The following is a 26,636-nucleotide window of genomic DNA, read 5'->3' as shown; positions in this document are numbered from 1 at the left end:
TGGTAAATGTAAATATAAGCCCTATTTCCTTACCTGTTCAGTGGGAGTAAAGCTACTTTTGGTACTGTCATTGGCAGGATTAAAGGAGATAAAATGTGTAACGCGTCTAGCTCAGTTCTTAGTTTTGTAAAGGGTAGCTGCTTTTTTTGCTTTGACAAATGAGAATGATTCCTTTCTTAAGCACTGTAAATTAAAATTAAAAGCTTGCCTACATATCCAGAGACTTTCTACAGACTTTATTTAGTTTTTTAAACAAGTGATTGTGTTTTAGTGGTATTTTTGGTATAGCCTTTCTTACTTGGGGCTCCATAGGAGAATCCCTATAGGAAAAGAGTGACTACTTTCTCAATTCCGAGAGTGGTGTATGCTTAGTATGATCATTCTAGATGCATGAGAGAAAGTGAATTTATTACATGTAATAGAGTCATCAGGGATTCTTTTTCTGAATCCTGGGCTGCTAGGATTATACTATATCTAATTATTTGAGAAGTGCTTCAAAATTCTTAAATTTACAGAGGAAATGCAAAGCATACCTTCTTCTCTTTTTTAATGGGGGCAAGGGTACATTACAGGAATGTAATGTCATGTAGCACTTTGTGACTACTTCAAAATAGAGCCATTTCCCTAATCAATTGATTTTTAAAATTTTTCATTGTAAAGGTTATTTTACGTGGGATAATGCCTTAAAACCATCTGTTTTCATACTCAGTCCCATATGGGACTGAAGACTATCTCCTTAGATATGAGTGGAATTAATCTGTTTTTAATAAGATAATGAGTCAGTACCTGGTTTTTAAGTTTCAAAGATTCATTGAGCTGAATTTTGAAATCTAGTATGAAAATTTCAAAACTATTGATTTTGGAATACTAATTCTTCAAGTGAATAAAATTAGTTCTAGAGCTGAGGAATTTGGGGAATGCTTTTTGTTATATACATCTTGGAAGTTGACGTTGCATTTTAGTTTATTAAAGACTGAGAAGTTGTGCAGAGGAGAGACAATTTCATTTATTAGCTCAACTCCTTTGATCCTATAACACCTATTAATATTCCGCAGAACCAGTGTTTGTCGGAACACACTTTGGGAAATGTTAACTTGCTTCATTTAACATATGAGAAATGTTCTGGTCATGTAGTTAAGTGATGGCACTCAACTAGAGTCCATCTCTGCATTCCACTCTGACAGTTCCTTTTTTACTGTACTACCTGAGTTTTCATAAGTATTTGATTTATATTAGAAATAAAATATAAACAAATAAAAAATATAATTGTTGTCATGTGAGAGTTATATACCAAGTGAACCACCTGCCAGAATTTTTAAGAACATATTTTGAGAAGTACAGCACTGACATATTTGCAGCCTTATTTAATTGGCCCTGTTGTTGTAAATGGTTTGCAGACCTTAGGGATAGACTTCATATGAATTAGTATATTCCTGGCGAAAATTCCTAAACAGGATAGAAAAAACTGGTTAACTGTAAACATTCAAAAATAGAAAAGCTAGTTAACTTCGTAAACATTCAAAGATAGGGAAACTAATCAGAGTTTGTCGTATGCTTTGATTATCATTAACAGAACGTTTTACTAACTTTGTGTTTCTTACGTTTTACAATTAAAGCTTGATGTTGCTAACAAAGTAAAGGAGCCAATTGAATGTTTTTGTCCCCCATTTATCCATTTCCTATGTTACACTTACTTGAGAAATGAAAAAAGAAAGAAGTACAGAAAGGGATGTCAGATTCTGAGGAGAAAAATCAAAATCTTTTGGAGACTAAAAGATTTATCAAAGGGGTGAAAAGAATGGTTATTGGAAATGTTTCTGAACATACTTTGGTAGATTAAGAAAGGAATTTTTGTCCCTTTTGGGAGTGTCTTTGAAGACAGACCACTATAAAACTGCAGAAATCAGAATTTAAATAATACTAGCTGCATTTGACAGTTTCAGAGATTTGATTCAAGTTTTGAAGGAAGAATAGAAAGGTTCTTTTCTACTTAGAAATACTGTAATCTGGTATTAACTTCTGAATAAAATTAAAGGAGTGAACATGTTTACTTCTGAACGTATTTAAACGTGAAGCAGTATACATAAGTTTTATTTTTTAATGGTGGTATAGTGACGTGAAATTTGCTAAATTGAAAACTTGTGTTATAGTAGTTCAAAGTCTTAATCCAAAATTTGCTGTGGCTTTTACAAAGTTTTATGATAGCCCATACAGTTTAACCAAACTTCACATCTCTTATGTCAAATCATATTTCTTAAATTGTTAACTTGGTGATATTCTTTTTACTTTTTCACCATTTTCTCTTTGGCAATATTTTATTTTTCAAGACATGGATTATGACTATAAAGATCTTATTACCAAAATATGTGGAAAGTAGAATTCACAGCTATGAAAGCTGTGAATAGTCAGTAAAATAGTAGAATTAAAGTATTTTCCTAGAATTTTTATGAATTACTTATACATTTACAAGACTATCCTTTGTTATGCAAATCAATATATATGTAACATATAAACTAGAAATTGAAATTAGGAAAAAACCCTTCTGCATCTTTCTTTTTTGTAGTGCTTTTAAAAGGTGAGAGGGGTTTCTGATTACCATTTCAACATACTTTAGATATAGACTTTTCAGGTTCAATAGAAATGTCTATTACTAGATTATTTATGTTGCTGATACTAAGTTTTGCTACAATTTACTTCTAAGTTTCATTGCCTTGTCTAAACTTTCATAGGTTGATAGAAATGACAAAGCAAATAACTGTCAAGTGATCTATGTTTAAATGAAATTGAAGGAAAGAATTTCAGAATTCTACTTAAAACATAATATGTTTATTCTAGCATTCTATAATATAAGTATTTAAAAAGAAAATATTTAATTGTTAAAAAGAATATGATTGGAAAAGTATAAAATTAATTTAAACCCAGAATCCTGGAGACAAACTGGTTTTGAATTTTCTGCTCTACAACTTATTAAGTGTGTGTTCTTAGGTGAGTAACTTCACTACTTTGTGCCTTAGTTATCTTATCAGCAAAACTGTGATGATTATAATATTGTACTCTATCATAGAGTTGTTATGAGGATTGAATGAGGTAGTATATATAAAATGCATAGTATATTACTTTATACTAAGCTCTCTTTATATGTTAAAAATAAAACAAAAGGTTATGAATATTTGTAACTGATTTTATAAGTGAAAGTGGATTATTTGGGAGTTTTTTATATATATGTAAATAAAAGTACTGGATATTTATGGCCCCGAACTTTGTTTACTATGGAATTAAAAAAAAAATTTGTTGTTGAAAATATTACAGATGTCCGCTTTTCCCCCCATTAACCCTTTCCATCCCCCACCCACTATTGTCTGTGTCCTTGGGTTATGCATATATGCATATAAATTCTTTGGCTAATCTCTCCCCACTCACCGCCACCTTCCTCTGAGATTCGTCAGTCTGTTCCATGCTTCTTTGTCACTGAATTTATTTTGTTCATCAGTTTATTTTGTTCTTTAGATTCCACATATAAGTGAGATCATGTAGTATTTGTCTTTCTCTGCCTGGCTTATTTTGCTTAACATAATATTCTCCAGCTCCATCCATACTGTCCCAAAGGGTAAGAGCTCCTTCTTCTTTACAGCTGCATAGTATTCCATGGTGTAAATGTCCCACAGCTTTTTTATGCTCTCATCTATTGATGGGTACTTGGGCTGTTTCCAGATCTTAGCTATTGTAAATTGTGCTGCTATGAACATAGGGGTGCATATATTCTCTGATTAGTGTTTCCAGATTCTTAGGATATATTCCTAGAAGTGGGATCACTGGGTCAAAAGGCAGTTCCATTTTTAATTTTTTTGAGGAATCTACATAGTGTTTTCCATAATGGCTGCACCAGTCTGTATTCACACTAGCAATTGTACCAGGGCTCCCCTTTCTCCACACCCTCTCCAGCATGTGTCATTTATTGATTTGTTGATGATAGCCATTCTGACAGGTGTGAAGTGATACCTCATTGTGGTTTTAATTTGCATCTCTCTGATGATTAGTAACTTTGAGCATTATTTCATATGCCTCTTAACCATCTATCTGTGTGTCCTCTTTGGAGAAGTATCTATTCAGGTCCTTTGCAGTCTCTTCAATAAATAGTGTTGGGAAAATTGGACAGGTACATACAAAAAAATAAATCACCAATAGATCACCAATTTACACCATACACAAGAATAAGTTCAAAATGGATAAAAGACTTAAATGTAACTTACAACACCATAAAAGCCTGGAAGAAAACATAGGCAGTAAAGTCACAGATATCTCATGTAGTGGAATTTTCACCGATAACATCTCCTAGGGCAAGAGAAACAAAGGAAAAAAATAAACAAATGGGACTACATCAAACTAAAAAGCTTCTGCACAGCAAAAGAAGTCATCCTCAAAATACAAAGGAACCCCATGGTATAGGAGAACATATGTGCCAAGGATGTATCTGATAAGGGGCTAATTTCCAAAGTGTGCGAAGAACGCATACAACTCAACAAGAGGAAGACAACCCAATTAAAAATGGAAAATTTTAAAGAAATAAATGAGCAGAAGTTTTTATTTCTTCCATTTTTATAATGCAGGAATGAAAATTCACATGATAAATTAAATTTGAAGACCTTTTGTTTTTTAATCCACTTACTCTATCATATGCTTGCAGTCGCCTAAAGTTAATTTCCACAATGGTTGTTTAATATAAACATTATTCAGTTCTTGTGTTTGTAGGTGAGATTTTCTCTTTTGATCTCTCACATACTTTTTTCTTCCAAATCTCATAGAGAGCTGTTTACCAAAGAAATTAAACATAAGCAAGATTATCACCCTCTGATTACTGATATTGGTATAGAACATGACATGATACTGTCATTTCTATTAGGATTAGTTTTTAAAGAAAGATTGGAGGGAACTTTTCATATCAATAAAAATGTAGATTTATTTTTCTTAATAGATATTCCAGAGGTGTTTAACTGTGGTATCTTATTCAGAACTCTTTGTTTTTTATTTTTAATTTTTAACTTTCCTTAAAATTTAATTTATTGGAATGACATTGGTTAATAGGATCATATAGGTTTCAAACGTACATTTATTTGAAATAAAATCTGTATATTGCACTGTGGGCCCACCACCCAGAGTCAAACCATCTTCCATCACCATATTTTAGGCCCCCTCCAACCCCTATAACTTTATTTTAAAATAATTTGACTTACCAAAAAGTTGCAAAATACTACAAAAAGTTTCCATTACCTTCATTCAGCTTTCCCTAATGTTCATATTTTATATAACCATAAAACAAATATAGAAATCAGTAATTAATACTAACCAATCTGTAAATGTTCCACGAAATGACTTTTTCTGGTTCAAGGTTCAATCTAGGATCTCATTTGTGCTTAATTAGCATATCTTCTTAAATCTTTTTCAATCTGGGCTGCTGCTTCACTCTCTCTTTGCCTTTCATGACCTTGTCACTTGTGGAATACTAGCTATTTAGAATGTCCCTGTATTTTTGTGTCTGATGTTCTTTCATAATCAGATTGAGATTATGCATTTTAGGTAAGGATACCCCAGAATTGAAGTTATGTCTTTATCAGTGCATTATATAAGGAGGTACATGATATCTGCCTCGTTACTGGTGATGTTATCTTGATCATTTGGTTAAGAAGGTGTCTCCCAGGTTTCTACACTGTTAAATTACTCTTTTTCTCTTTGTAAATAGCAAGTGTCTTGTGGGGAGATATTTTTAGACCAAGTAAATATCCTGTTTCTCATTATTTCCACCCATTAATTTTAGTATCCCTTGATGATTCTTGCTTGATAAGAACCTTTTGAGTATAATTCTTTAACATTGTTTTGTTGTTGACTGGTATGTCATATTTCTTGTCATAGATAAGAATCATAAAGGAATTAATGTAAAGACAACCTAATTTATAAAACTTTTTTTCTTTCTATAGTCTTTTATATTCATCTTTTTCTGAGTGCACTTAAATGTAGCACAACACAAAAATCCTGGAATAAAAAATGTGGCAGAAAGTTGATCTTTTTTCCCCTTCCCATGTATACTTTAATATATGCTGGTCATCATTAGAACAAAGCCAAATATTCCATACTAGCAAAATAGGTAAAAAAGATGCTAGAGAAGTTAAAGTAAAGGGCTAAGTTGAGTATGAAAGAATTTGCCCCAGTGATTTAGAGATTTTTTTCTTAAAATCACTTATTTTTTTGTTAAATATAGAAGCTTTTTTTTTTTTACTCCTCACTTGAGGATATGTTTATCGATTTTAGGGAGAGAGAGAAAAACATTGATGTGAGAAACATCGATCCATTGCCTCTTGGACACACCCAGACTGGGGATCAAACCTGCAGCCTAGGTATGTGCCCTGACTGGGAATCAAACCCGCCAGCTTTTGATGTATGGGATGACGCTCCAGCCAACAGAGACATTCGACCAGGGCTGTAGAAGCCTTTTTTATTCAAAGGAGGCAGTGGCAAATTTAATACTTTTGTGTTTAGTCTTCTTAACCCTGGAGTTGTCTTTTTATTTTATTTATTTTCTTATTTACCTTATTTTAAAAAAATATGTTTTTATTGATTTTTTTAGAGAGAGAGAAAGGGAGAGGGGGAGAGATAGAAACATTGATTGGCTGCCCCTTGCTGCACATCCCCTAATGGGAATTGAGCCTGAAACCTGGGCACATGCCCTGACCAGGAATTGAACCAGTGACCTATGGTGCATGGGACGATGCTCAGTCCATTGAGTCACATAGGCCCAGCTGCAGTTGTCTTTTAAAAGATAGCAACTTGACTTTGAAGTTGACATTTAAAAAAAAAAAAGTGTCTTTATTGATTTCAGAGAGAGGAAGGGAGAGAGAGAGAAACATCAACGATGAGAGTCATTGATTAGCTGCCTCCTGTACACCCCCAGTCTAGCCCACAACCTGAGCATGTGCCCTGACCAGGAATTGAACCTCGATCTTCTGGATCATATATAGGTTGATGCTCAACCGCTGAGCCACGCCAGCCAGGCTGAAGTTGACTTTCTTATAATTGATAAATATTTTTATGATTGCTTATTATCATTTATTCTGTAGTTGATTAACTACTTGTAAAAGTATATTGTGCATTATTTCTTTTACTTCATTTTATAAACTGGTGGAACATGAAGACACTGGGTTAGCTCTCTCTTTCTTGTCTGTCTTTTAATAAACACTTGACATTTAAACCTAGTGAAGTAATTTGAATCCTAATATTTTTGGAGAGTATGTTTTCTAAAAGGATGAAAGGAAAATATATTGATAAATCTTAGAATTTGGTTAGATGTTGAGTTCTTAAAACATTTATAATAGGGTTTTTTATTCTCATTACAACTTTCTCCTCTTTTAGGAAATTGCTTTCCATGATTGTGTATCCTCATAATGCTATGCATTCTTTAAAGTTCCAAGCTTTCGTCCCTATTTTGATGTTTTAAAGGTGTATTCCTTTTGACAATATATACAAAATTGTGGTTTAGAAAGAAGAAATCTTTTCCTCCAGAGCCAATACAATAGTTTTGCTAACTATTTCTAAGGGAGTTGGGTTTTGCTTGTTTGCTTTTTGGCAGTGTCACTTTTTAAAATTGAAAATTTGGATTTGGCAATACCTGGTTTGTTTTTTTACTAATTTTAAACCTGGAAAAAGAACATTAGAAAATCTATAATGGGTGCTGTAATTTAGCTAAAATTTGGATCATCTCAGGATAATACCTTTGAAGTTTCAGCTGACCATACTCAAAATTAATCCTAGAGGCTGATTTCCAAAAGAGAGCCATGAAAGTAGTATTTTTGATAGTTTTTATTTTCTGTAGGATTAGAAAGTTGAACTCTTTAGTGCCTATTTTAGATATCAGCCACTTGACAAAATTCTTCTTTTTGTTTCTTGATTAGTAGGCTTCATTCATTTTTAAAATATTTACTGAATTTACCTAACTCAGTGTGCCAAGCACTCTTGAAGGGGCTGGAGATACAAAACTCACTCTTTCTGTTAGGATATTCTTTCATTTTCTTTTTAATGTCAGCTGGGCTGTTGGCAGGATTTGTGAGCAATTCTTTTTCTTCGTAGATGTGCTTTAGAACCAGTAAAATGAGTGATAAAAGATGAATAGGAAAAAGATACTACATCATGCTTTCAATTTAGCTTAGAATGTCTTGTTTTATGAGTAATCTGTAAATCTACAAATTAGCAAGTTTAACTTCAGATCAGCTAGTTACAGCACAAGTGAATGGAAATGATAGTCTTCGTAAATATGTGTTACCGTCTATTTCATTGCTTAAAAAATGATTAGGTGTAGCTCTTCCTCTTTCTTCAGTATGAGAAATGCTTAAAACTAGCAGTATGTGTTCATTTAATAATTTAGTATTGAGAACAAATATTGCAAATAGTCTAGTTTGTACATTTCAGGAGACTTTCTCAGAATGGTATTTACATATAAAAGACTTAGATTTATTACTTCTGATTTGAATATAACAGGATTTTTAGTTATGTTCATAACTAAAATACTTTAAAAATTTATATTTATGGAAAATGTTAAAATGATTTTATTAATGTACTGGAACACCTGTTTGAGTTCCTTTGTGACATTTCAGCATTTCGTTGGCTTTGGTTTGGAATTTATTCTCTAGTGGAGTCCTGTAGTGGAGTATTTACTCATTTCCTTTTGAGATGCCACATAGAAGAGAATGCTATCTATTAAAATAGAATTAAGTAAGGTCCTACTGTGTCATTCTTATGAGCCTCCATTAAGTCTCACAGAAGCTGCTCTTTCATGTTTGATTAATGATCTCATTTTGAAAGTGCCTTTACATTTTTTTTTATAAATGGTGCAATATCAAACCCACAGTCTTTATACATGGATTCACTCCTAAAGCAAGAATGATACCAGCTCTACTCAATGATTCAAAATAATTTCTATTTAGGGAAACAAGTTTGTTTATTCATTTTTGAGTATAAATATGTTGAATCCACAAGTTTTGGTAATAGAAGCAAAATAAATTATATCTTGAAAGTAATCTGACTTGGGAAAATTTTATAAGTGGATCCACTTCTCTAGCCAACTCACTTGCCCTGTAACAAGGATATTTGTTTTTTTCAAATCTAAGTTTGTTGTATTTTTAATTTATATATTCTTTGGGGTATGATAAGCATTTGGAGCTCCTATTGAAAGAGAAATTGTAAACTTAGCCCAGTATCAATTTCGAGCAAGATATGATTTCTTGGGGATTGTTTTTATTTTCAAAGTGAAATGGGTCTGTAAATTTAAAAAAAATTAGATGTATTTCTTGTTCAAAGTGGAATGTTCCCTTTTTGTCTGTATTTTCATTCAGTTATGTTGTTATTACTGGTTAGCATTCAAGAAATGAAGGAAAACTGGGAAATTTGGAAAATCATCTTGTTTATATTTTCTGAATATATTTTTAACTGTATCTTAGTTGAAGTTAAGTTTTACTAAGATCTCATTAATCTGGAAATATTTAATATTTTTCCTGGTTTATATTGAAATATTAGACATGAAAAGGATTGATTTGTCAAGGAAATTGATTAGAAAAGACTAGAGGATGATTGCTTAATAATTTTAAAAGCACTTTTGTAGCACTTCTTTGCTCCGTATGGGTACAATGAAAACATAAATAAGATAGCTCTTGTGTATTTATTTTAAGCCTTACTCATCTGTTAAAGAGCCATCCTTTAGGAACTCCAGCTGTAGAACACTTTGTTGATTTATTTGGACTCTTGAAAATGCCTAATTAGATTGTATTTCTTGAGATAGCTTAGTATGCAGGTCTTTTTCCAATTTGTACTCCTTTCCTCTTGTCATTCTTCATATACCTCCTCAATGTGATTATACTGTAAAATACTGTTTTAAGCTACTGCTCAAAAAATATAGTCTGTAGTCTCTTCAAAACTGAAAGACTTCAGAACTTAAACTCTATTGGAAACTTAAAATGAAAAAAAAAAGCTGGCACAAAGCCTCATAAAATATTTTTGTAGTTATTAATCTGATACCTCTTGCAAGATGGCATTTTCACCCTTTGACATCCTTTAGATTTATTTTTTCACTATTTCTTTAATTTTTGGAATTATAGATTTGATGGTTAAATTTATATGTTTTCTTAGTCCAAACTATGTTCATTTCTCACTTGTACAGAATTTAGTATATTCCTAAAGCAGAAGTGTTAGCTCATTCTTTCATCTTTAGGCTTTAAAAAAAATTTAGTCTAAATGTTGTTAGGTAATGGAATAACCATTCCTTTTCAGCTATTCGTATATTTCCAAACTGGCTGGCAGAGCCAGGAGGAAGTTGAAGGCACTAAAAAACATTAACTTTGGTTGGTTGCTACCTTCTTAGTGCTGAGACTATAACCTTTGTTGGTTGATTGATAGAACAAGAGAGCACAATCCTCGTTCCACTAACAGGTAAGGAACCCTTGTCATAACCAGTTGGTGTGAGAGAGAGATTACTTGATAGTTTTTTCTTAATTTATCCCACAATATAATATGTCCCTGAAATAGGTTAGTGTGACTATGTTCCATACAGCAGGAATATGCAGCACCTTTCTATTTAGAATAAGATCTGAAATTTAATAGGGATGTTTCGCTCTGTACCACAAAGCATAGTTTATCTGTTTTCCACTGTTAAAATTTATCCTGCAGTCCCTGTAACTTTAAATACATGTCTGCTTATCTTATTCTCCTTTCAGCTTTTCCTTGATCAGTTGCTATATGCTTTGAACTTCCTTCTCTTATTTACCTTATTCCTATAACAATGCAAACTATTTTTCAGTATCTTTACCATCATCTATTATTTGGGTATATCTTACTGCTTGAATTTCTGCATTGTAGCCATTAATGATTATTTCCTGGTCCTTCTTGACCTCAGACCAAGTGATCATATGTTTTAAAAAATTTTTTTAGTCTGTATTGCCTGTGTCCACTATCCTGCCCTTCCACTTTTAAATATGAGTGCTTGAAGAATAAATCTTTTTCATTGACAGTAGTCATAGCTGGATAAAATTCAGGTTTAGCTTTGTATTGCTATATAATATGGGACTGTAGTCTGATTAATTCTTTAAATTACTGAAGACTTAAAAGCCAAGAACAAATTCAGCTTCTTAAATAACTCCCAAGGTTTATTAGTATTCCTGTTAATATGCTTGATTTTTCTGTTTCTACTTTTCAATCCATCATCTTCTCTTTTATAGAAGAATTAACTGGGGCTCCTCCTTTAATATATCTGAGGTTGAGTGCCTTTCCCTGTCCCTTTAAGACAACTGTGATCTTGTTTCCAGTCATAATTTATCATTTTTCGATTCAGTCTTCACCACTTGAAGTTGAGTGGTTTGTCACAGAGTGTGTTATGGCTTAGACCAAGATAGGTCCCTTCTTAATAGTTACTGATTAAATTAATCAGTTATGGGGACAGACTTCTAAAATTCATATTAAGAAGGCACTAAAGAAAGTGCCCAAAGGTAGTTCCTTTTTATCCTGAGGATAAGTCATTACAGACTCAAATGACCAGAGAATGTAATTTCTTAATAAGAATTTTCTCTTAAATCTATATTCAGCTCTCTATTTCAGTGCTTCTCTCCTACCAGAGGTGCAAGGAGTGATCCTAGAACCACAGATACAGCCAAGACCACGGAGAGCTTTTGACGTCAGGGGTCCACTTTCTCCACTGAACCCTTGGAGGCAGAATATCCAGCTTCTGGAGAGAGTGGGAAAGGATAATAAACAAGTGGGTGCTTTCCATTATTTACTTGGGTTTATTTATAGATTGGAGTGTCCTTCCATTGCCCATTTAATTCTATTGGTAAACTCCTTGGGTTCATATTAGAGCTGAGTGGGGCTACAATCTGTTTGTTTTTCTAAGAGTGCTAACTAGTGCCCATTAAATAAAAAAGAGACCTAAAATTTAATTTTCTCTCCAGATAATTAAAGCAGTGGATAATTTGGGGCACTTGATTTGGTGAATGCCTTTTAAAAAGGGAATATTTGCCCATTTTAGCTTTTAATGGTATTAGTTGACTTCTCAGTACTCTTTTTATTCCAGTGTTTAAGAAGTTTCTCTATGGCATCTTTGGGCAAGCTGGACATCTGAACTCTCTTAACTTACACAGTCTGATGTCCAGGTATTATCCTACCCTGTTAGTGAGAAATTTTTGGTCTTTTTCCTACCTCAAACTTAGGACTTCATATTAATTAGATCTTTTAGAAGATGAAATGATAGTACTGTTATGGTTTTACTGTCAAATCTAGGTTCCAATGTTTAATAAGATAAATATGAATGAATATAAGTTTCAGGATATAATATCCCTGAAAGCTATGTTAAATATACTCACAAGTAGTTTTCTAGTCCCTAGGAATATTGTTATTTGTGGCAAAAGCCTTGTCCTAGATTTTCCCCATGGCATTAAAATGGTTTTTTCTTAGTTCCTTTGATGCCAAGGGTAGGATTTGATTCCAGGAAATTTCTTATCATCTACATGGGTAGAATGTGAACTTGGTGCCTTTGGCAAGTTTTCATTTTTCCTTGGTGGATTCCTTCTGTGACTCCAGGTATCTTGATAATGGGAGACCGGTTTATTTGTTCTCTAATTGCCCAGATTTCTTTCAACTGGTAAACATCATACTTCTTCAGCAAAAGGAACTCTTCTAGCAGAGCCTTCATGGATGATATCTGTCACACATGCAGCACCTGCAGTTTGGAAGGCAGTGGTGAACGGAGCCATGCAATATATCTAGAAGACACAAGGATGAGAGAGCCACCTGATCTTGTCATTTATAAACTTTAAGATTTACTCTGGTGTACTCTTGGTCTGGAAATGGAAAGGCTCAATTAATGAAATAATTTTTTCAGATTGGAATTTTACATGGCCATGAAAATATTCCTTTCTATTCAGAAGACTGAAATAGAGGAAGCATGAGAGACTTCTTTCTTTTAAAAGCAGCTCTCTGTATCTGTTTCACATAAAAGATTTGTGGGATTGAAAAATCACCTTAAAATCAAGCAGGCAAATATTTTTTTAGTAGTATGAGAGATCCAGAAAACTTAATGAAACTGTTTTTTGTTGCCTGACACCAAAAGAAACTAGAAATAAATGGTGAACTTAATTACTCTCAAGTTACTTTTAAAATTAGGGCAATACTCTTAGTTTATCTTTCTCTGGTCTTGAGCCGTATTTTCCATTTGTCAAATCAATAACAATTTCAGTATAGAAGTAGAAGAGACATCTTTTGAGATGAAAGTAGCTTGCTCCTTCATCTAAAGTAGTGAATACCTGTTAAACTTGAGGTATTGTTCTGCGCTGAAGGCATAGTAAAGTTTGAATCGTACTGAAACAGAGTCAGTCAGTAGTAGTAGTATGAGGGTTACAAGATAATTATCCAAACTATCAATTAATTGATGGTAATAGTTATCAAAATTTTTCTATTTTTCTTTTTGATATCTATTAACTGGTCAGTCAAAACTTTTATAAAAGAAGTTTTTAAAAGTTATCCGATGCTGCCAGTTTGTTTTATTTGGTATAAATTTTAAGAATGGAAATTGTAGAATTATTAATATGGAAGTCTTTAAAATATTTCAGGAATCTAGAAACATTTGCTAAGTTATAAGCTGGCCTTGAGTCTTTCTTGGCTATCTATTAGACCTGTATTTACCTCATTAATTGTAAAGAAATTTTTGTATGTGTAGTACTTAAAAGTAAGCTTAAAAGATCAATTTAAACTAAAATTTCTTGAGAGAGCTCTGAATTTTCATAAATGATTATAGCGTTTTATGCTTGATTTATTTTTGTTAAATATTAATAAGACAGTTTTTACAAACACATACACGTTTTAAAAACAACTGCCCAACATTTTAGAAAGAATTCAGGGGAACTGAAACTGAAATTTCTTGGAAATTAAGTTAGTTGAACTCTTTGAACCAGTTTATGGCCTGTGAGATTATTAGCCTTTTGTTTCAGTTTTGAAAGATGGAAAGTGATTTAATCTCTTAATCTCATGCTTTGATTAAATTTTAGTTCTGTTCCTTAAAGTGTGCAAAAGAAATGTAAGTGCATTTCTATTCACTTCATGCCACTAAAAGCTATTTAAAAGTGAAACTTTTTGTATATTAATGTAAACTGATTTGTTTATTTAAATTTTTATTTTAACACATTTTTCTTTCAGATTTTTAAATATTTTGTGTCACAATATGCAATTTTATATTTTTCAGTGTTTATTTTATGAATATTATAATCTATTTTTTTCTAGAATGACTTTGTAATATTTGTATTATGTGATCATTTGAAAACTAATAAATATTTTCTCCTTGAAAAAAAATGCACTTACTGATAAATGGCTTATTTTTGTTTCAGGAGTAGAAATTGAAAACTACAACAGTATTTTTAAGTGTATTTTAACTTTATGTGTCTTTCTCTAAGTATTTCTAAATATATATCCTACCCTGTGTATGTTAACCTTTTTTGAGAAAACCATTTTTAAACTGTTAAAATGAAAATGATTCTTTATCAGGTCACCCAGTGCCAAATTTATGAACTAGGTGATATATTTAGTCTATTTTTAAATTTTCATGATTAGCTTCATCTTAATTTTGTTTCAAGAATTGGATTTTTTTAGGTGCCATTTTTGTCACTTTTGCAAACCACGAAGACTCTTGAGTCAAAATTATACCTATTAGGAGTAATAATGTTAAATCTTTTAAAAGAAAGTTTAATCAAAATATAATGTCTTACAAAATCGCATGCAAAAGACGCTCCTATGCCCAGAAAAACACATTTGAAAATAATGGCTGATTGGAGACTACCTAATATAAGAGCTGTTAACAAGAGAAGAAAAGTGTTTTATATTTTAGTGTTCTGCTTGAGCAAATTGTAGAAGGTGAAATACTCACTTAAGAGTCTCTTGCTTTTAACCTGATATCAAGACACCATGGGGAAGGATAAATTTTGGTCCTAATGATTCTGCTTTTTATAGCTACCTAAACCCAATTGAAGCCACCGGAACCACTTACCTTTTCTGTGCAGAGTCTGCTAGAAGCAAAAGGAGTTTCCTTTTAATTTGAAGAAAACTTCTATAAGAAGTGGACTCCAAAGATTAAAAATAAACATTATATGGTATCCTAGGCAAGAAATAAAAGTTAAACTAATGACAATTTGTGGATTAAATGAAATAATTTGGCTTCTTTAAGAAATTATAATCTAAAAAGAGAATTAGAAAAGGAAATTATAATTTAGAGTAGCTACTGTATTGTGGGAAGGTGGGAAATAAAATTCTTGGCTTTATTAATCTGGTAAGTTTGGAAAATATAAGGATTCTGACAATATTTCAATGGAAGGCTGTATTTTACTTGAATACAAAAGCATTTATATGTGTATGAAAGGGTAGGGTGTGGGAGGTTAAATAAAAATATTGCACTAGAATCTTCAGACATTGTAAAAATAATGGCGAAATGAGTGTTTTAAATAATTGAATTAATTTTTATTACACGGGCTCTTCCCTACACCATCAGTAGCTTTAAAATAAAGATATTACAGAATGTTGAACATGGGTTACCTTTATATCTTTGAGGTATAAGAACATAGGCTTATATAAATTTTGTTCTTTAATGAGGAAACAGTTTTTTAATAGTTTCTCTTAAAAATGTACCTGACATAAGCAGTGTGACTTACAGTTTATTGTAAATATGTGCACAGATCTTATTTTACTTCGCTGTATTGAAACAATTGAGCAAGATGTCAGTGCTTAGATGTCCTAAGCAGTTTCTTGCTTTGTTTTTGTTCAGGTATTTTTTATTTCCCACTAAACAGACTTATATTAATTTAGTTCTAAAATGTAAAAGATTTGTGTTTCCAAAAATAAACACATAGGTGCTCTAAAGTCCCCCCCCCCCCCCCACTAATATGTACATCTAAAATAGTTAACTTACTGCAGTAAAAACGTTAGGGAACTTTGAAGTATGCATCGGAGTTTTCAGGAATTATGATCAAAGGGATCTCTACTCAAGAGGTAAGGTATGGCATAGGTAGAAAAATGTTCAAAATGTGTTCAATGTAATGGCTGATGATAAAGTGAACTGTAACAGATATCCTTGGATTTTCAGAAATGTAGAATTAGGAAAATAATTTTCCCTAAAAATCTCTCCCAGAGAAGAGAAATGGATAAACCACAAATTTGTTTTTGTATGATTTTGTAGTACATTTAGAAACACATATCCACGGATATCCTACCATTTGTGTGCTTGACTACCTATATTCCAAGGCATCTCTTCCTACCCTTGCTCGCTTAGTGTTTATGATCCATATTTAATTTAGTATTTCTTAGGCCCTGAGCACTTTTAAAATATTGTACTTTGTGCATGGAGAGTTGAGTACATATTCCATGAGATTATTGCCTGGCTTCAGCTTTGCTGTGAATGCCTATTTTTATTAAATAATGCCTCGAATTTAGAAAACAGTAGCTGTACTAATATTTACCTTGGTTTGAGAAATTCAAGTTTTATAAACATTCACTTAAACACTGTTACTCAGGGTAATCTGTTATATTATGGGTTAAGAAATAATATTGTTGGTTAGTAGATAAAATCATTCAGAGAAGAAAGATATATTATTATTTAAGGAATATTAAGTAGGTTCAACAAGTCAAGTGTTAACATATTTAGTGTGTCTAGAAACAAAGGAAAATGCAGTATTCAGATGAGCTAGAAAAATGATTAGTGTTTTTTTTCTAGAATTACAGATTCATTCAGTACATGGCAACATATTAAACACAGTGATATTTTATCCTATCTTTTAATTCTTTTTATAAGAACACCAGCTCATGGACATTTGGCTTTTACTTAAAATAGTATGCTATCTATTCCACTTTCCCCTTTGTGTAGAGCAAATGATGATGTTGATATGAACTATTGAGAGAACTCCCTACTTTATAAAAGGTAGCTGGTTCCATGTTCAGGATGCTCTAATGTTAAGTTGATCCAGCATTTACTTCTGTGTCATTTTTTTATTTGAAAATTACCTTAGAAATAATCTAGTTTAGCACCCTCATTTTATATATAAGATAATGGGTATCCAGGAATATCACATATATTTCTAATATCACATAATTGATAGATAAAATTTCTGTAGGATTCAAGTCTCTTGACTGCAAGCTCAGAGACCTCTACTTACCTGTGCTTTACCTCCATGTAGATTCTACTTCTGGAAAACAGAGCAAATCTGATTTTTTTTCAAATATGACAGCCTTCAGGACTTTTAACATGACTGTTACACCTCACCCATTCCAAGCCAAGTTTTTCCCCCCTACAAATTACTTCTATTTTCTTGCTCTTGTTCATGTAGTATGGTCTTGAGATCCTTCAAAGTTTTGTAGATCTCCTCTGAACATCCTTCAGTTTATCATTGTTTTCTTTAATGTACGGCACTGAACCAAGACAGTACAGATGTGCTCACCCTGTGCTTGGCTCTGGCCACTTTGTTAATCTTTATGTATTTACCCATTAGGGTGCTTGCTTTTATGCATGTTGAGATTCTGTTGAGTAAAAGTTATATGCAAAATATTTTGCTTTTCTGAAAATTAGGCTAGTATATTTATGCAAAGGTTAATGTTCACAGTTTAGTAGAAAAGAAAAACATTGATTCAAGATAGTAGCTAGGATCTTGAGAAATCATAGTAAAAAAGGTACGATTTCCATTCGGTTATGTTTTTATTTGCTGAATTCTGACTCAATCATCAATTCCATATTAAATGACCTTTGTAATGTAAAATGTTATTTTTTCAGGTTCTTGCTAATTTAAGGGTAACCAGGCCCATTGGAGCAAAACTGTTGACACGTGATTGACATCAAGAAGAAAATGAACTTGTGTTTAGTAACAAAGTTAGAAATGAAAGGCAGTGCTTCAGTGGAAAAATAGGGAATATATACCAAACAACAGAAGATGACAAAGAAGTAGTCCTAGAAGCCTGAGGATGGGCCTAAGTTCTAATGCAAACATAGTTTTATGTTGCCTTTTGAAATATAGTATAGCTACTCTGCTATAGCAATGTTATTTTGGTATAAGAGCATTTTAAATTATCAGTTACATACTTTTTTCTCCCAAATTTTAAATTGAGCTCCAGGAAGACACAAGTTGCTTATTTAATAGTTGTGTGTACCTCTTAGGGTACAAGTACCCTTGTTTGAGAAACACTGGTTTGACATGTAGGGTATATTCTACCTTACCTGAATTAGAGTTTTAGGGTGAGGGAGAAAGGGAGGAACAAACATTTACATGGCTACTCTGCACCTTTGGCTAGATGCTTTACAAATATTTAATTAATCCAGCTGACCTGTGAGAAAGGTAATTTTTCTGTTTTACACATAGAGATACTGAAGCTCGGGGGTAACAAAACTTGGAGAAGGGTACATAATCAGTAAGAAACAAAGATGGCATTTGAAAGATCTATCAAAATTAAAAGAATTCTTTCTCTTGCACCACTGATTGCCAAACATCTTTGCCCAAAAGAATGCATATTTTCAGGAAAATTTCATATAGAACCTCAGTTTTTAAAGTAGATAAGAGATACTTTACTTAATACATATTTCTGAATTGACTTTAAAAAAGTTTTAGTTTTCCAGAAAAATAGACCAGAATTACAGAGTTTTCTCACGAATACCTGGTGTCCCTCCCCGTACATTTCCCTATTTACATCTTTTCTGTGGTGCATTTGTCACAGATAATGAGCCTGATACTGATATATCAGAGTTTGTAGTTTACATTAGGGTTCACTCTGTGTCATACAGTTATATGGCTTTTGCCAAGTACATAAAACTATCACAGTTACAGGGTCATATAGAAGTCTCACTGTCCTACAAATGGCTTGTGCTCCACCTATTCATCCCTTCCCTCAACCCCGGCAACCACAAATCTTTTTTTGTCTATTTTTGCCATTTCTAAAATGTCATATAGTTGGATATGTCACCTTTTCAGACTGGCTTCTTTCACTTAGCAATATACAATGCCTTTTTGTATATCATCTTTGGCAAGGTGGCCACATCTTTTGCCCATTTTAAAAATCAATTGTCGTCTTATAGTTGAGTTTTTATGAGTTTTTTGTTATTTTGGATACCAGTCCTTTACCAGATGAGTGTTTGACAAATAGTCTGTGGCTTTTCTTTTCATTTTCCCTACTAGTAGTGTCTCTTATAGAGCAGTTTTAAATTTTAATGAAATCCACTTACAACTTTAATGGATCATGCTTTTGGTATAATTAAAAACTCATCACCAAACCAACCCATGGTCCCCTAGATTTTCTCCTTTGTTATTTTCTGGAAGTTTTACATTTTGACTTTTACATTTAAGTCTATGATCCATTTTGAGTTAACTTTTTTGAAAGGTGTAAGGTGAATGAATTGTGTGTGTGCCCAGTTCTAACACCATTTGTTGAAAAAACTGTCCTTTCTCCTTTGAATTTCCTTTGCTGCTTTTTCAAAGACCCGTTGACTGTATTTCTATGAGTCTGTTTCTGGGCTTTTTATTCCATTCCATTTGCCTGTCCTTTTGCCAGTACCACACTATCTTGAGTACTGTAGCTTTTGGGTAAGTCCTGACATTGGGTATTGCTTGTCCTCTGACTTTGTTCTTCAGTATTGTGCTGGCTATTCCAGGTCTTTTGCCTTTCATATAGCCTGTAGAATCGGTTTGCCTCTATCTGCAAAATGACTTTCTGGGATTTTGATTGGGGTTGCATTGGAACTAAAGATCAATTTGGGAAGAACTGACGTCTAATGATATTTAGTCTTCCTATCTATGAACATGGAATATCTCTCCATTTATTTAGATCTTTGATTTTTCATCAACATTTTGTAATATTTTCCTCATGTATATCTTGTACATATTGTTAGGTTTATACCTAAGTATTTAATTTTTTGGATGCTAATATAAATTGTAAGTTTTTAATTCCAAATTCCAATTGTTCATTGTTGGTATATTGGAAAACAATGGACATTATCTGTATCTTGCAACCATGCTATAGTTACTTAGTGCAGGAGTTTTTTTCTTCATAGGGATTTGCAAAGTCAGTTTTATTTTTCTTCTTCTCTTGTTCCCTGTATTAGGGGGAAAGCGTCTAATGTCTCACCAATGAGTATGATGTTAGCTATAGGATTTTTGTAGGCATTCTTTTTGAGGAAGTTCCCCTCTGATTCTAGTTTCCTCAGAGGTTTTTTATTTATTTTTTAAATTATGAATTGATGTTGCCTTTCATCAAATGCTTTTCCTGAATCTATTGATATGATCATCCAGTTTTTCTTTTTTGACCTGTTGATGTGATGGATTACATGAATGGATTTTTGAATATTGAATCAGCCTTGCATACATGGAGTAAAACAAATTGGCCATGGTGTACAATCTTTTTACTCATTGGGTTTGATTTGTTAATATTTTGTCAAGGATATTTATGTCTTAATGAGAGATATTATATTGGTCTTTAACTTTCCTTGTAATGTCATTGTCTGATTTTGATATTAGACTGGCCTCGTTGAATGAATTAGGAATTAAGTCCTCTGTTTCCACTTTCTGAAAGAGATTATGGAGAATTGGTATAGTTTTATTAAATATTTGCTAGAATTCATTAAGTATTTGGTGAAACTGTCTGGAGTTGGTGCTTTCTGTTTGGGAAAGTTACTAATTATTGATTCAGTTTCTGCAATAGATATAAGTCATCAGTTTGTTTTTTCTTGTGCAAGTTTTGGTAGGTTGTATCTTTTAAGGAACTGGCTCATTTTATCTAAGATACTAAATTTGTGGGGGTAGAGTGATTCACAATATTCCATATTTTTAATGTCCATGGGATCAGTAGTGATGGCCCCTTTCACTTGTGGTATTAGTTGTTTCCTCTTATTTCTTTTTCTTTGTTGGCCTGGCTAGCGATTTCTCAATTTTATTGATAAAATAATGAGATTTTGACTGTTGATTTTTCTTTATTTTAGTTTTCAATTTCATTGATTTCTGCTCTAATTTTTAATTTATGCTGCTTGCCTTAGGTTTATTTTGTTCTTTCAAAGCACTGATTTGGCTGCATCCCAGAATTTTGATAAGTTGTATTTTCATTTTCTTTTTTAAAAGTGTCTCATGAGACTCCCCCCCCCCCCCCAATGTGTTTTTTAGAAGTGTGCTGTTTAATCTCTAATATTTTGGTGGTTTCCTTTTATCTGTAAATATTTGGTATCTGTTACTGATTTTTAGTTTAGTTCCATTGTGGTCTAAGAGCATACTTTGTATGATTTCTGCTCTTTAAAGATTTTTGGTTTTGTTTTATGGCCCTTAATCAAGGTCAGTGTTCCATAGGAGCTTGAGGAGGTGTATTTTGTTATTAGGTGAAATATGGTTTAGATGTCAATTAGATCCAGCTGATTGATAGTGTTGTTCAGTTCAAAACGTTCTGATTTTCTGCCTGCTGGGTCTGTCAGTTACTGATAGAGCAGTGTTAAAGTATTTAAGTAGAATAGTGGATTCATCAACTTCTCGTTTCAGTTGTATCAGTTTTTGGCTCACATATTTTAAGGCTCTGTTGTTAAATACTAAGAATTGCTATGTATTCATAGAAAAGCAAGCCCTTCATCATTATGTAATACCTCTCTTGAAGTCTGATAACTTTTCCTTCTTCTGAAGATTGCTTTTCCTGAAATTAATGTAGCTATTCTAGCTTCCTTTAGATTAGTTTTACCATAGTGTAACTTTCTTCATCCTTTCACTTTTAATCTACTTTTATTTTTATATTTCAAGTGGGTTTTTTATAGGCAACCTATAGTTGGGTCTTGTTTTTTTATCTACACAATAGTCTCTGTCTTTAAATTGATATATTTCAGCCATCATTTACATTTACATAATGTAAATGATATTTATAGTTGCATTAATATGTATCTTTTCTATTGATTGCCCTTGTGCTTTTAAAATTTATTTTGTCTTCCACTCTTTTACTGTGTTCTCTGATATTGAGCGTTTTATGTAATTCCTTTTCCTCTCTTAGCACATCAATTATACTTCTAAAGTATTTTTTTTAGTTGTTGCACTAGAGTTTGCAGCATACATTTACAATGCATCCGCCTTCAGATAACATGACACTGCTTCATGGGTAGTGCAGGTACATTATAGGAGAGTATTCCCGCTTCCTCCCTCCTGTGCCTTATAACATTGCTGACCTTTATTTCACTCCTCGGTAAGCTATAATCATCCGATATGTTGCTGTCATTTTCAACAAACTGTGTGTTAGATCAATTTAGAATTTTAAAAAGAAAAGGTTTTGTTTTGCCTTTTAAAATTTCTGATGCTCTCTCAGAAAGAAATTATGTAGGCCTTTTCTCTGGAGAACTTATTTTAGCATTTTTTGGAAGGCGAGTCTACTGGGGACAAATTTCCTCCAATTTTGTTTGAGAAAACTTTTTTTCCTTCTTCACTTTTGAAAGATAATTTGCTGAATATAAGATTCTAGATTGGTAGGGTTCTTTTTTAATGCTTTAAATATTTTACTCCACTCTTCTTTCTTCCATCGTTCCTGAAGAAATGTCTATGAAATTCTTATCTTTATTTCTCTATAGGTAAAGTTTTCCTTTCTTTACTGATACCTCTGGCTTCTTTCAAAATATTTTGTTCTTTGTTTTTGATTTTCTGTAGTTTGAATGTGATAGGCATAAGTGCAAATATTTTGGTATTTATCCTGCTTCAAGTTCTCTGAGCTTCCTGAATCTAGTTTGCTGTCTGTTAGTAAATTTTAGAAAGTTCTCAAACATTATTTTTTAAATATTTCTTTTGTTGTGTTCTCTCTTCCTTCTCCTGCTGGTATTCTTGTATGCATATGTTATATCTTTTAAAACTGTCCTGCAGTTTTTGGATATTCTGTTTCTTATTTTTTTTCTCATTTCAGTTTAGCAAGTTTCTATTCATATATCTTTTAGCTCACTGATTCTTAGGCCATGTTCAGGCTACCTATGAGCCCATGAAATACTCCTCACTTCTGTTTCTGTTTTTGACTTCCAGCATTTCCTTTTGATTCTTAGAGATTTTATCTAATGCTTACATTACCCATCTGTTCTTGCATGTTATCCACTTTTTCTGTTGGAGCTTTTAGCATGTTAATAATTTGAAATTGTTGGTCTAATACTAAAATCACTTTCATATCTGAATTTGGTTTTGATTGTTTTTTTGCCTTTTAGCATGCCTTGCAATTTTTTTCTTAAATGCTAGACATGATGTGTTGGATAAAAAGAACTTAGGCAAACAGGTCTGTAGGTGAGGTTTTATGCTGGTCGGGCTAGGTGTTTGTTTAGTTTGCTGTAGCTGTATGTGTTAGAGGTTAACATTTCGTCTAGTGCCCTTTTCTTTGGCCTGCTCTATTCTTCGAGATTTCTTAGAGACTCCTTTATAGATAGAATCTGAGCCTTACTATCCTGCAGTTGTAATTCCTTGTCGATGTGACGGTAAGATGTGGAGGGAGGGGAACCGTGTTTTGTGGTCCTATCATTAGGTCTCAGTCTTTTAGTGGACCGTGATGTGGGCTTTCACCTTGACAAGTGTCCCCATGCCTTTCCCCCTCACTGCCTGCATGGGGCAGGAAGGGTATAGGGGCCTGATTTGGATATTTCCCTTTTTCCATTTGGTTAGGTTTGGTATAATCCATATTGGTTAGCCTCTGATAAAATAGTTTTTCTTGAAGCCAGTCCTTTGTCAAGAACCCCATGTTCTGAGCCCATTTCACAATGAATACTTTCCCCTGTCTTCCTTCCAGAATCAGAGGGGGTTTTTCTTTGTTCTTTACCCTCAGAACCTGATGGTGTTTCTGGAGGTAGAAGTCATGAAAGTTTGAGAGGCCTTATTAGGTGGGTTTCCCAGGAGTTTTCAAGCTTCTAGCAGTTAATCAGTTCCCTTTAAGTTTTTCTTTTTAAATTAAATTTTTTTATTACAGTTGATGTACAATATTACATTAGTTTGGGGTGTACAACACAGTGATTATACATTTAAGCGATCACTCCAATAAATCTAGTACCGATTTGACACCATACATAGTCATTGCAGTATTATTGACTGTATTCCCCATGTTGTACTTTATATCCCCATAACTATTTTTATAAATGGCATTTTGTACATTTTAATCCTCTTTACCTTTATCACCCACTCTCTAACTTCCCTCCTATCTGGGAACCATCAAGGTGTTCACTGTATCTATGAGTTAGTTCCTGTTTTGTAGTTTATTTTGTTTGGATTCCACTTATTAGTGAAATCATGCTATTTGTCTTTCTCCGACTTTTTTCACTTGCATAATACCCTCTAGATCCCTTCACATTGTTGCAAGTGGTGAGATTTTATTCTTTTTTATAGCTGAGTAATACTCCATTGTACGTGCACCACAACTTTATCCACTTGTCTATAGGTAGGCACTTGGGCTGCTTCCATATATTAGCTATTGTAAATGATGCTGCAGTGAACAGAAGGGTGCGTATGTCTTTTCTAATTAGTGTTTTGAATTTCTTTGGGTAGATACCCAGAAGTGGGATTGCTGGATCATAAGATAGTTCTGTTTTTAATTTTTGAGGAACCTGCACACTGTTCCACAGTGGCTTCACCAATCTGCATTCCCACCGGCAGTGAACAGGGCTCCCTTTTCTCCACAGCCTCGCCAGCACTTGTTTGTTGATTTATTGATGATAGTCATTTGACAGGTGTGAGGTGATATCTCATTGTGGTTTTGATTTACATTTCTCTGACATAGTGACGTTGAGCTTCTTTTCATACGTCCACTGTCCATCTGTATGTCTTTGGAGAAATATCTATTCAGGTCCTCTGCCCATTTTTTAGATTTGTGTGTGTGTTTGTGTGAATTTGTATGAGTTCCTTATATATTTTGGATATTAGCACCTAATCAGATGTAACATTGGCAAATGTCCTCCCATTAGGTAGGTTGTCTTTTTGTTTTGGTGGTGGTTTCCTTCACTGTGTAAAAATTTTTTGTTTGATGTAGGCTCATTTGTTAATTCCTTTTAAGTTTTCTACCTGTTACTGACTACAGTGGTGGTAGGCAGTGGTTTTCTGTGTTTGTCTGGTTCTTCAGTTTTTGGGGCGGCCGTTTGTCCTGTGACCTCTGTCCTCTGATGGCTCTAAGAAGGCTTGTTGGCTTTTAGTTTAGCTTTCCTCCCTCCCTCCCCCTCCCTCCCTCCTCCCTTCCTCCCCCCCTTTCCCTCCCTTCCTCCCCCCCCTCCCTCCCTCCCTCCCTCCCTCGTGTTCATGGGGGTGACACCTTGTTGAACTGGAAACTGGAATGCATTTTTAAATATTTGAATTTCTCTTCAATTTAGTTTGAATCTTAACACTTACGAGTAGTGGAGCTTTACCAGGAGCCTTCTAAACCTTTGTAGTTATTTAATTACATTTATTTAATGCTATTGAGCATTTATCTACTAAAGTTAATGTATCTCCCAAGTATTAGAAATATGAAAATGTTTCTACCTCTGTACCCTTCTTTTCAAAGAACTTTTTTTCATTGTTCTCTAAAGCCTGAATCTATCTCTTGTTTCTTGTCAGGGACTTTGTGGCTTAAGTGTTTTCTCTGTGAGCAAATCTTCCTCTCTGCTAGATCATTCCCATCAACATCTAATGCTGTCATGTATCGTTTTAAGAAACAGAAACCACCCTCACCCTTTTCCCCATATGCTACTACTGCTCACTTTTTTTTTTTTTACTGCTCATGTTTATTACCAAGAATTGTCTACTCATGTTATAATTTCTCAAATTTTATTTTTCAGTCTATTCCAATGTCGCCTTTGCATCTATCGCCACTATGACTGCTCTTGTCAAAGTCACCTAGGTGCTCCCTGTTGCCGATCCAGTGGACACTTACCTGCCCCTTCCTACTTGACCTTTTAGTAGAATTCAATTAGTTGAACACTCCTTTGTGCAATATGTTTTTCTTGACTTCCTTCGGGTTTTTCTCAGCCTTTACTTTTTAGTTGCTGTTGCTGGTCTTTTTCCATCCAACTGTGGAATGTAGTTTAATGCTCAGTCCTTGAGTTTTTCCCTTAATCTCTTCTCCCTTTACACTTAGATGATCTTATACTCATTCCCTAGTTAACTCTTCCCCCAGTTTTTATCTCCCTCCCAGCCACCCCCTCAGCTCCAGCCTTGATATCCCCATGGATAATTTTTAAAAATTAACATATGCAACCCTGAACTATTTTTCTCTTAGTCTCCCTCATCTCAGTGCAGAACACTGTTCATCTCATGTCAAAACCCATGGAACAGTCTCACCTGTCACATACAATCTATTCATTATCCATTAGTCTAATTGTTTTTGGATTTTATTTTCTTCAGCCATTTTCTGACTTACAGAAAAATTGAGCAGAAAGTACAGAGAGTTTCCATGTTAATTCCTTTTCCCTTGTATTGTCTACTAATATCTTGCATTAGTTTAGTACATGTTATAGTTTAACTAGTTTTTATGTATAAAGTCCATAGTTTACATTAGGACTTTTATGTCGTACAATTTTATGGGTTTTGCTAAATGTTGTGTCCACCATATGGCTTTATAGAAAAGTTTCACTGCATTTAGACATCTGCTCT

General features: G+C 33.3%; 1 protein-coding gene across 3 annotated transcripts in view; it reads left to right on the top strand.

Annotated features, from left to right (window-relative positions):
• TSC22D1 (TSC22 domain family member 1) overlaps positions 1-26,636 on the top strand; it is a 134,423-nt gene that overhangs the window by 22,190 nt on the left and 85,597 nt on the right. The window contains exons 2-3 of one of the 3 annotated variants that reach the window (XR_013998282.1): positions 11,616-11,785; positions 12,654-14,362. The exons of the other annotated variants lie outside the window; for them this stretch is intronic. The gene's annotated coding sequence lies outside the window, so the exon portion shown is untranslated. Of the gene's footprint in view, positions 1-11,615; positions 11,786-12,653; positions 14,363-26,636 lie in introns of those variants that run through there. 3 annotated transcript variants of the gene reach the window in all.

This window comes from Miniopterus schreibersii (genome assembly GCF_964146895.1).
Source record: "Miniopterus schreibersii genome assembly, chromosome: 2".
Taxonomy (NCBI): Eukaryota; Metazoa; Chordata; class Mammalia; order Chiroptera; family Miniopteridae; genus Miniopterus; species Miniopterus schreibersii.
This window is presented reverse-complemented; position numbering and strand designations above follow the sequence as displayed.